The sequence below is a fragment of the Pleurodeles waltl genome, chromosome 7, assembly GCF_031143425.1.
Source record: "Pleurodeles waltl isolate 20211129_DDA chromosome 7, aPleWal1.hap1.20221129, whole genome shotgun sequence".
NCBI classification, from domain to species: domain Eukaryota; kingdom Metazoa; phylum Chordata; class Amphibia; order Caudata; family Salamandridae; genus Pleurodeles; species Pleurodeles waltl.
In genome coordinates, this window is record NC_090446.1 from 1530255104 (window position 1) to 1530267079 (window position 11976).

The following is an 11976-nucleotide window of genomic DNA, read 5'->3' on the forward strand; positions in this document are numbered from 1 at the left end:
CATCCTGCACTGGAAGCCACAAAGAAATCTCCTGTAGGTCGACGGAATCTTCCCCCTGTTTCAGCAGGCACCAAACTTCAGCGTCACTGGTACTCTGGGACCCCTCTCATCCTGACGAGCGTGGCCCCTGGAACACAGGTGGTGGACCCAAGTGACCCAGACTGTCCAGTGGTCCAACTGTCCAAATTTGGAGGAGGGAAGTCCTTGCCTCCCCTCTCCAGACAGTAATCCTGTGCACCACGTGAACTGCAGCTACAAGGGCTTCTGTGCACATTTCAACGAAATCCTGCATGCACAGCCAAGCCTAGGTCCCCAGCACTCTGTCCTGCGTTGCTCAATTCCCTGAGTTGACCTACGGTGTAATGGGATCCTCTTTTGCAGTGTTGAGACAACTGCTGTGTTCAGACTTCTTGAACCTGTGTTCAAGGACTTCTGCGGGTGCTACCTTCTTGTGCGTGGGCTCTCTACGTTGCTGAGGGCCCCTTCTGTCTCCTCTCCCAAGTGGCGACATCCTGGTCCTTCCTGGGCCCGGGCAGCACCCTTTTTCTTCAACTGCGACTCTTGCAGCTAGCAAGGTTTGTTTGCGGTATTTTGCCAAGGAAACAGCTCTGCATCCTCCAGCACTCCGTGGGACATCTTCTGCACGAAGGAGAAGTTCCTAGCACCTTTCGTTGTTGCAGAATCTTCAGCTTCTGCCATCCGGAGGCAGCCATTTTGCACCTTCATCCGGGGTTTAGTGGGCTCCTGCCCCCCCGGACACTTTCACGACTCTTGGACTTGGTCCCCTTCCTTTACAGGTCCTCAGGTCCAGGAATCCATCTTCAGTGCGATGCAGTCTGTTGTGGTCTTTGCAAAATCCTCTATCACAACTTTAGTATGTGTCTGGGGAAATAGTAGTACTTTACTCCTACTTTCCAGGGTCTTGGGGTGGGGTATCTTGGACACCCTTAGTGTTTTCTTACACTCCCAGCGACCCTCTACACACTACACTAGCCTTGGGGTCCATTTGTGGTTCGCATTCCACTTTCTTAGTATATGGTGCGTGTTGCCCCTAGGCCTATTGCATCCTATTGTATTCTACAGTGTTTGCACTATTTTCTGACTGTTTTACTTACCTGATTTTGGTTTGTGTGTATATTTTGTGTATTTTACTTACCTCCTAAGGGAGTATCCTCAAATATTTTTGGCACATTGTCACTAAAATAAAGTACCTTTATTTTTAGTAACTCTGAGTATTGTCTTTCTGATGATATAGTACCTATATGATATAAGTGGTGTAGTAGGAGCTTTGCATGTCTCCTAGTTCAGCCCAAGCTGCTCTGCTATAGCTACCTCTATCAGCTTAAGCTGCTAGAACACAACTAATCTACTAATAAGGGATAACTGGACCTGGCACAAGGTGCAAGTACCATTGGTACCCACTATAAGCCAGGCCAGCCTCCTATAATGTAGTCCTGGTTAGCTTACAAACCTCCAACTGAAATGGCTCAGCTGAAAACAACAATTTGTGAAAGAAAAGCCCAGGACTGGTGCATTGTGCCTGTGAAGACGTGGAGTCATCAGGTAATCCGAAGTTTTCACTTCTGCTCTTGCTGTACAAACGGCTTTCAACATGGCTGGTGTCTTTCTTGGGTCTTAAATAAGGTGTGATTATTCTGAAGAAAGGCCTCACAATAACTCAGTTCGGGATATCAAAACACTTACTAAAGCTAAATCAGGAGAAAAAAAAACATAACCTCCCTGTCCACAATTGGTTACTTGATTCAAAGTGGTTAAGATCCAAACCAACTCTTGTTAATAAAGCCAAGTTCTACGGGACCATCAAATCTCACTACAAGGTCACATCAACACCAGGGTAAAAAATGCTCAGAGGCCACTGTGCTCCGTTCTTGATCTTAGACATCCACTGTCGGAAGAAGACCTGCAACAGGTCCTTCAATACTTAGCCATCTATAGATTGGACTACGGCCCTGCGTTACTTACTGGCCAACCAAAATCAAGCTTGACTCCCTGAAAGTCAGCAGAGAGACTTGTTATAAACATGAAACGGACGATCCTCGTCTCAGCAGTTGTAAGACTAGATTAGAGGATTGCTGCCTACTAATGGCGACACGCATAACCTAGAAAGCAGGTCACTGCAACTCACCAATCTACCTGGCACAGACATTACATATAGTAGGGAAAACAGAAACCTCAGAAACAAAGAGGAACTTGTGCTCAAAAATCAGAAATTCACCAAACAGAAAACTCTCAGTCTTTCTCCGGTAAAGGGACCAAAGATCTGCAATATCATCCCCCCAATCTGAGGACTACACTTTCCTACATCTCTTTCATGAGTAGAATAAAATAATTTCTACTTAACCAATAAAATCATGCACGGACCACAAATGAGCACTCCTTTCTTCACATTTAGCTCATCAGCCAGTTACAACTACATTTCCCATGAACACAGAGAAAATGGCAGTCCACTAATCAATATCCACCACAGTCTATAATCTCCTAAAATGCTCCTACTCGCCCTCTTTCTTCACTGCCCAGGTGTAAAACATAAGAGGTCTTTCTTTTCTTATCCATTTTATCATTCAAATCTAACAAAATCTTTTATGGGTAAAAGTTATCTTCCTCAGTGGGTTTATTCATTTCCTAGACTCCACTGCCAGCATATTCCCTGATTTGCTGTTAGAGCGGATGGCCCCCGCAGATGACCCACTCAACATGGTAAGTGACCCATCTCTCAGGAAGCCCGAGAGCATCAAGAGAGATCCTCAGGACTTATAAATACAGCCAGCACAGCTATGAGGTGCTACATGAGGCCAATGGTGCATGAACAGTTCTTCCTTCCTCTCGCCAGTTTGTAGCTCCATGTCATATTGGTTGGCAGTGCAGAGGTGCGCAGCCATTATAAGTGAATTCTATGTGTCAGCCACTTAGAAGCATATGCCAAGTGAACTAGGAGCGCTAAAGAGTCTCAAGTGTTCCTGATTTCAGGTCACAGTGCATCGCAAAGCATACATTAGATTCCTTGCGGTAGAATACCCCCAACCGTCTCTGGAGGGCATGGTCACCCTCACTGCTGAAAGCAAAGCGAAGATGTCAATGTTTTTGGCAATAAAAGTTCCCAAGAAGGAGATCGGCTGTTCCTGTTGGGCTTGCAGGACAAACTCCTGCACATGATGGCCCCCTCACCAAGACTCTAGACATGGCAAAGGAGATGATGGCATAGGTAGCACCGTGACCTGGGTCTCTTGTATAGATGGGCCCAAGAAGCGCACTATGTTCCGGCTCTCGTCTCTAGATGGGTCAAAGAGAAATCTGCATATTTTGGAACTCGGACTGTGCTCCCTCAACAGTGAGACTCCAATCCCTTTTCATGAAGTTGAACCTGAAGCTGGGGGACCAGCCCATCAGAAGCTGGAACATATATTAAAACAATATTTCAAGGCAAGGTTTTTGCTGGGGCTACCTGAGGCAGGAAATGCTCATCCAACCACTATGGTCAAGAAGGCCCTCAGAAAGGATGAGGAAGTATGCGCAACAATGGGCGACAAAACAGGCAATCAAGAACATTCTTTCCCTCCAGAGGGAAAGGCAGAGACATCTGCATGCCCCAAGAGGTTTATCTGGTAAGAGTAATCCCTTTTTGCCTCCTCAGGTTTAGGGGAAGGCTGGGGGGTCCTACCCAAGTGGGAACACAGGGAGACAATGGACGCTGCAGATAGCCCAATGTTTCATAAAGGGTCTGAGGATTTCTCAGTACAAACCCAAAACTCTCAGCTTTTCAGAGCAGCAGTCAGCTCTTACAGACACTAAATGGAATGTAAAAAAGCCAGTCACAGCCTACCCTTCACCCAAGAAGATTCCTGGGCAATATTTTCCCAGTGAAAAAGAAAGACAAAGGGAACAGATCAGTTATAAACTTGATAAAGTTCAACAAATAGCTTATTGATGTTTCAAGATGGAAGGCATCTATCTGTTGAGGAATGTCTTTCTCCCAGAGGACTTTATGGTCAGGCTAGACCTCAAGGGAGGGAGCCTATCCGATGTCCCCTTATTAGTACTGTATGGGCAATTCCTTCAACCAGGCTGTAGAGGACAGATCTACGAGTTCACAGTACTGCTTTTCAGGCTGCCCTCGGCCACTTGGTGCTTAATTAGGCTTCATTAGCTACCTTTCTCAGGTTCATCATCCTCTTGATGGATCAGGGCTCACTTGAACACAGCTATTGCGCTTCTACACGAGTTGGGCTTGGTGATCAAGCAGGTGAAGTCACAACTGAAACTTGAACACACCCTTAACTACCTGGGGTTTGTCAGGCACAGGATATGTACGGGAGACCATACAGGGATGCGACAAAGCATTTCTTTGCCTTTGAGAACAATATGTAAGCACAGTAGTGTATTGCTGTCAAGTTTTGGACACGGTTCTCCTGTATGTATATGGGTGCATTTATGGTGACAATCGTGATGCATGGCTGAAAATTTAAATAAAGATTAAAAACAAAAGAAAAACGTCCTTGCGTTTGTCACAAACTCAAGCAAAACCACACTCAGTCAGCCAGTGAAAAAGGTATCCAGGCTCAAGCAAGAGCTCAAGAAGGCCTGTCTGAAACAGACTTTCACTCGGACAGCTAGCCAGCTAGCGTAGGGTTGCTCTCATCCTCCATTAAAGCAATCTTTCCATGAACTCATGTTTAACAGGGGCCTTTAGAGGATGAAGGATGCTCATTGAGGAATGGCTTCAATTACTCAGAGATGATCGCACTGTCACTGGAAGCCAGAGTGGAGATCCAGTGGAGGCTAGATTACATGGAAACTTGGAATGGGAGAGCATTTTTCAGCTCCCCCATGAACCTGATTATGAAATCAGGCACTAGCCTTTGGGTCTGAGTGAGACTGGTGTGGTGAGAGCTCCATGGGAGGCAGAAAATCACCACAATGTAATGGTGGACTGGAACTTCAGTTTTATCAAGGACGCCACAGACTGAATGCCAGACTTGACTTATATTCATTCAATTTCTTATCAGGCCTTTCTGGAGAGCCACAAGCTCTGTGTAGTACAATCCATCAAGGCTTACGAGGAAATGATTGCTGATCTCAGTCTAGCAGGGGAAGTGATTACACTCAAGTAGCCTTTCAAGGCAGTTTCTTTTCCATCCATCACTAGCGGGATAGGATGAGCTATGCAAGACACTTGGGGGGTCATTCTTACTTTGGCGGGCGGCCAAGTAACCCCGTCAGAACACCGCACCGCGGTCGAAAGACCGCTGCGGTGATTCTGAGATTTGCCCTGGGCTGGCGGGCGGCCGCCAAAAGGCCGCCCGCCAGCCCAGGGCAAATCAACCTTCCCACGAGGACGCCGGCTCAGAATTGAGCCGGCGTAGTGGGAAGGTGCGACGGGTGCAGTGGCACCCGTCGCGTATTTCAGTGTCTGCATAGCAGACACTGAAATACTTTGCGGGGCCCTCTTACGGGGGGCCCTGCAGTGCCCATGCCATTGGCATGGACACTGCAGGGGCCCCCAGGGGCCCGGCGGCACCCCCTACCGCCATCCTGTTCATGGCGGGTTTCCCGCCATGAACAGGATGGCGGTAGGGGGTGTCTGAATCCCCATGGCGGCGGAGCGCGCTCCGCCGCCATGGAGGATTCAGAAGGGCAGCGGTAAACCGGCGGGTGACCGCCGGTTTACCCTTTCTGACCGCGGCTGAACCGCCGCGGTCAGAATGCCCTTCGGAGCACCGCCGGTCTGTCGGCGGTGCTCCCGTGGCCGGTGACCCTGGCGGTCACCAGCCGCCAGGGTCAGAATCAGGCCCTTGGAATTAATGTATTAGGTTTCAGAGCGCATTCAGCCAGGGTAGTAATGACGCTGAAAACCTTTTCTTTAGGGGGAGCGCCTAAAAGATATAATGAATGATCTTCAGAAACGTTACTTCAGCACTTTCACTGGGGTGGGTTTACTGGTAGTTAGCAAGCGTTTGACATACATAATCTTTGCATCTGGTCCTGACAAAAACTGTAAAATGTCCAACCTACTGAGAAGGAGTGTTTAAATTATATTAGGAATACAGAGGTGAGGATTATACCATGCATATCGATAGACTCAATTCGAGCAGGAGAATTTTTAAAGATATGTTTATTTGGCAGTTAGGTAAACTTACAAACAAGTAAAAGTTCTTCTGTAGTCCAAAACTGTTGCATGATTCAATACCGACAAAAGTTTACAAATATATAGTGTGCACAGAGAGACAGAAATGGCACCTATTAGCGTGCGTGGCTTCAGTGTACATTCTTTCAACATTTATGAAGGATGTGACAGAGAACTTTTCAGATATTGACAGTTGTGTGCAATGTCCCATTCACTCAAGGACCAAATTCATCCTAGCCTATATAAGGGTTAAAGTGCCTTTTTTGGATGGTCACCCCTGCTCCCCCCACTTTTTGTTGCCTGAAGCTGTTGTTTGTGACCTGTTAGGGTACTGAGGCCTGCTAACCAGACCTCAGTAATTATGCTCTTTTCCTTAAACTTTGTATTGAATTGCTTAGGCCAATTGGCAAGGACTTTACCACCCCTGTAAGTCCCTAGTAATTAGTACCAGTGGGACCCAGGGCAAGGGTGGTAAAGGGGTCACCAGAGCTGCAGCATTGATTGTGGCACCCTGGGTGACCCAAGTAAAAGAGAGACTGCAGAGCTGCCATGTCAGCCTGCACGATCAGCCTGCTGCTCGAGAGCGACTCTGCCCACACCAGGTGCTGGCAGAGTCCCTTTACTGCCCATTATACAGGTCAGTCAGCCCTAAGGCAGGCCTCCTATAGCCCAGGAGGCAGGGATCAATGTACTATGAGTCAGGATATATATCCCTGAGCATCTTTGACCCCATTATAGCATTTAAAACGCAACACTATCACAAGTAACCAGTGGTCCATAGGATAACATGGACTGGCATCTGGGCAGTTCCCAGATGTCCAGTTCCGTGATCACCCAGCCGATTACCCCCATGTTTGGTATAAAGCATCTTGCTTTTTTACCCCGAGCATGATTCCCATGCTCAGGTTTAACTACCATGTGCCACCACCCTTAGAGGGTGCCCACTAAGTTACCAAGCTTTCTGTTGTTTTGGCGGGGTCTCTCAAGCCTCTGCCACAATTGACAAGAGTCTGCCCTCCTGCTGGCTGCGCTAACACTTCCACGGGATGGAGACAAAGGGCCTGGGCAGGCAGGTCACACCTCCTCCCTCCCAGGTTGGCTAGTGTGAAAAGGTAATCACGGCGGTAAGCCTCTAAGGCTTCACCCGCCCTTGAAATTTAATTACTTGTCACTGGGAGGATAAAGCCCTTCCAGCCCAGTCCAGAATGACAGGTGGGAAAATTAGCTATGCAGGAGGCGTACACCCTTAAAAAGCTAGCCACACCTTTAGGATGTACTGGGGGGGGTCTATACCATCAAGGAAGGGTTGTACCATCTTGGCAACCCTTTGGTTTAATGGATTCTGGGTAGGAAAGGGACCCACTCCCACAGGAAGTGTTCACTACAGTGACGGGCTAGCCGTGGAGAACTGTAGCTCACTGGCCACTGTCTTCTTCACCCTCAACGCCCCCTAAAACCAGGTTTTAAGGGGTTCCCCTGGCACCAGAAGGTTAGTTCTAAGTTGCAAAAAGAAAAGGCAGTGTCACCAACGACAGGACCTGAACTCCAGCCACAGCACGAAGAGAGGACACAGAAGTGACCTGCAAACACCACCACTGAAACTCAGTGACCGATGTGTGCCCGAGGTGAAAGCTCATTGGTTCCAGCAAGAGGAACCCCAGGAAGGGCCCCAGTGGACACCTAGAAGCCAAGAAAGACTCCTTTGACTGGTGGTACGAGTCCCCTGTAAACTGCAGGAGTAAATGCTGTACTGAAGTCAAAGAAATGCAACCCAACAGACTCCATGTGAGTGAGCAAGCACAGCAGCAGCACAGAGCAGAGGAGGGAACACAATCTGGACATGCCTGCTGCCAGTCTGGACCCATCAACAGCAGCAGGCCTAGGAAAACAGCAAAAGGCTCGACCTAGAGCTTCCTGTTCATTTACTTGCTCTGCTCGCCGGAGGATTGAGAAGCCTCTCTGCTAATAAAATATATCCTAAGTTGAAGACTGCACCACAAAACCAAAAAGTCTCACATGTCGGCTGGCTGTAAGCCGCTGTTGTTGGCACGCAGTGCCTGCACTGTGAGCAGTATTGCATACATTAAGGGTCTCGCTGCGGTCCAGCTTTTGAAGTGCCTTGTGATGCGCACAGTAATTTAGGGCGCTTAGGATGTGTGACTAATGCATTTTAGTGTGGTTATGTGGACTCCAGCACTAAAATGCGTTAGCGTAACCCCTAATGCGTGGTACTTGGCAGGGCAGAAGTGGTATCACTTAGGTTTATGAAATGGAGAAGAAAGGGAATGGTAGACTATTGTTTTGCTATTTTCCCTGTGTTCCCAGGAAATATAGTTCAATTTAGGGATTCACATGATAATTTGGTAACTATCAATAAAGGTTAAAGCACCTATGTGCCTTGTAATGATATTTGTGTTTTGACCACTGACTCCACGTTACACTTAGCCTAGCAACACACTAGTTCAGAAACTCTTAATGTCCAAACATTGGTGACCACCAGCTTCATTTGCCTATTGACTTTATTTTAGCATTAGCCACTGCCACGTTAAAAGCTGGATGTATTTTTCCATGCCTATGTTATACAATGTGCTTCTTGCTCATGTTATTATTCTGCGTGTTTGCATGTTCTTTCTCAGCAAGGGCTTAGGCTGATAAGAATGTACTAGGATGATTTTTATGGTACGCGGGGAACGTTTTTGTTTTGAGAGAGGGCACCTTGGGATCTTGGCTAATTCTCAAGGTGTTCTTTTCAAAACTGATCTGAAGTAGGCAGCATTTTTTTATTATAAAAAGGAGTGGGATGAGGTTTCTAGAATTCTCCTTTCTGGTTTGTTTAAAGTATATAAGAGGCCGAGACCAGATGGAGGGGGGAGTGACTTAGATCTCGGACATGCTCAGGACGCTGAGGTGTGTCATCCTTCCTGTGAGCATAATTGATCTCTCTCTCTCCACGATCGATTCTGGGATCTGGCGGCCTGATGCTGATAAGGAGGGAGATGATGCAGATTTACCTGTGCCTCATGGTGATGCATTTTTAATTCTTGTTATCTGCTTTGCATTGTGACATATATACATACAAATTACATATATATATATATATATATATATATACATATACACACACACACACAGACACATTTGTTGTATATATTGTAGTGGAGATCATTTGAACATGTTTTTATTTCATTGCTATGACCATTTTTAAATGTGTGCTTTCAGCATGCTAATCTTCCTCTACGAACATTGCAGAGTGGTTTAATAAATGTATTTCTCGGACTAACAGTTGCATTCCAGAGATTTTTATGTCAGTGCATGAATGTTTCATCTTGGTCATTAGTGAAGCAAAACAGCCTTTAATTAAACGGAAACTTTCCTCCTCAATAGTTCAGAAACTCTTAATGTCCAAACTATTCCACTCAAAGCTCCACCTGGTGAAGAGGCCTAACTAACAGATTTTAAATTGTGACACCAACATAACTAAACATGACATCTCAATAAATTTCAAATAAAGCCCTGGAAACAACTATGTTTTGGCAATACGCCTAGGGTTGCAGGCCTCAAAAGTATAAAAATTTTAGTAGACCTGCAGGTCGAGTAACTTAAATAATCTACTCGACCTAACTGTAATGAACTTGACCAGTAAAGGGGTCTCAAATCTTGTGATCCTACGCAAATAGTTTACAGAGTTGCCTTTTTCTTAATTCTCACATATGATTGCACCTTCAAATATGTGAGCTCAGCATTACTGCAGTACAAAAAATACTTGTGTTTAAGTAAACTAAAGTTTGCTGCAAGTATTACAAGAATCTAGTCCACATATAGTGGACACATGACTTGCTTTTAGTTTACTAACAGCACTGCCATCAGGGCAGGAGTGATTCCCAGTTTATGTTTAAACACTCACTTTTAATAAGTACATTACTAAACCATGATGTGGTAGCATATTGTCATCTACACACAGTACATTTCCAAGAAATTTCTAAAAACCTTTCCACTAACTTGCAGCTTTACTGATAAAACTATATAGTGTATTAATCTGTGAAAATTGGGTTTCAGAAAACATAACTTTTGCACATCAACACAAAGGATTTGTTTTCATTGTATTAAATTATTTTTTCATCACACAAATACAAAAAAAACGGGCTTTCGCTACTACTGAAATATATTTTGAAATGTTTGTACAGTTGACAGTCATTTAAATGTATGTTAGGATAAACCTGACACCCTATAGCCTTTTATTTTACACTCTAAGCAGCAGGTCACACAGTTCACCTTACAAAGTCCTGGAACTTTGCATTAAGAAGGAAAATTAGTTGCAAGACAAACTGACTTTTGACCTCTGTCTGTGAGCACAGAGCACATGTGACTTAAGAACAAGATTTAAAGGCATCTTTTATTGCCCCTCCACTTTCTGACTGAACAGAACACCTGTTCTTTGTTAACTCACCAGAAGGGGCCAGTAAGTCCTAAAAATATCTCCACCTGATCAAGTAGGGCTCGCTATAGCAAGTGGTTGAGTAGATTTTTCGAGCCCCGGGCTAATAAGGACAACATATCGGCCAAGTTTCCCCAGTTCATGTGTGACTAGTTAGACCAGTCTTGTTATTTTCTTAGAAATCTGAAACTTGTAGTCTTATTAAAAACAGTATAAAACCAAGAACAGTAGTCCCTGAATTCCAAGAGAGAAAAAAACACCACAGGACTGGTCAAACTAGGCAGGAAAAGATAAAAATGATTTATGGTGCGATTAATCAAAATCATTACAAATTCATAAGACCCTAATGCATTACTAGGAATACTCAGGAGCTAAGGCCCAATAAAGTAGAACTGCACTGTATTGTAGGTGGGTTTCACAGCTGCTGCACTGTCCACCATGGCGCCGGGCGTGGCACATTATACGGTCAGAGTTTGCGTTCTAGCTCAATCCTAATCCGCCTCCCTTACTGACACAAAGGAAGGACTGCTGGCACTGCGCTGCAGCTCGCGGCTCTGTCGGCAGGTGGCGCTGCGTCGCCTGCGCCCCCCTCCCCCGCAGTAGGAGCCGCTCTCATCCCGGCTCTCTCGGGCGCCTGCCCCGCTCCTCGGCGTCCGGCCCCTCCCACTGTGGTCTCTCTGGGCCGCCAAAGCAGTGGCGCGAGAACACCAGCGTCTCGGAACCCCGACCGCGGGCGCCGGACACTTACCGGCCTCCCTGAGATCGCAGCTGCCGGGATCGGACCGCACCACCTTCCAGGGCACGATTGGAAGAATGTGGGCGGCCAATGCGCGGGCGGGAGGGACAGGCTGGGCATGGACATAGAAAGAGGACTGCGTTGAGTGACGCCTGTAGCCATGCTGGATCGGGCTACACGCCTGTAGTAACTATGTAACAGCTTTAGAGCTGCGCTCTTGGAGGACTACGGGAACCGTGCTGGCGCCATGGCGGCTCTTCCGCCTTTGCTGCCATCTTGGAGAGGGACAGGTACTGCTCATTACGTATGAGGCGGATGTACCAGGACAGCCATATTAGATTGGGCACAACTGGGGCAGACCTGGGCACGGATGGGTGGCGCAATGTGCAGCGCTTAGAGGCACGCCAGCCTCACTCTGGGCACCAGCAGTGCCACGACCGACTCACACTGGAGGGCAGGCGCTGTGATTGTCATTAACTGACACCGAAGCGGAACAACTTTCATACGGACAATAATTTTAGCTTGACCTTTTTGGAGGTGTTGGTACGTGGCTTGGGTAATCTGGCCAGTATTGCTTTCTACCCGGAGCCAAAATAATCCGTACCACTGGAAGCTCGGTGAACTGCAAAGGACCTCCTCACAAAGCAGTGAATGGTCAAACTT

The 11976-nt window shown here is 46.6% G+C and overlaps 1 protein-coding gene across 1 annotated transcript in view; it reads right to left on the reverse strand.

The window, feature by feature from the left end:
• The window catches only part of LOC138246651 (zinc finger protein 574-like), a 29440-nt gene extending 17843 nt beyond the window's left edge, over nt 1-11597 (reverse strand). The window contains exon 1 of the mRNA XM_069201385.1: nt 11326-11597. The gene's annotated coding sequence lies outside the window, so the exon portion shown is untranslated. The remainder of the gene's footprint in view (nt 1-11325) is intronic.
• Nucleotides 11598-11976: the final 379 nt, after the last annotated feature.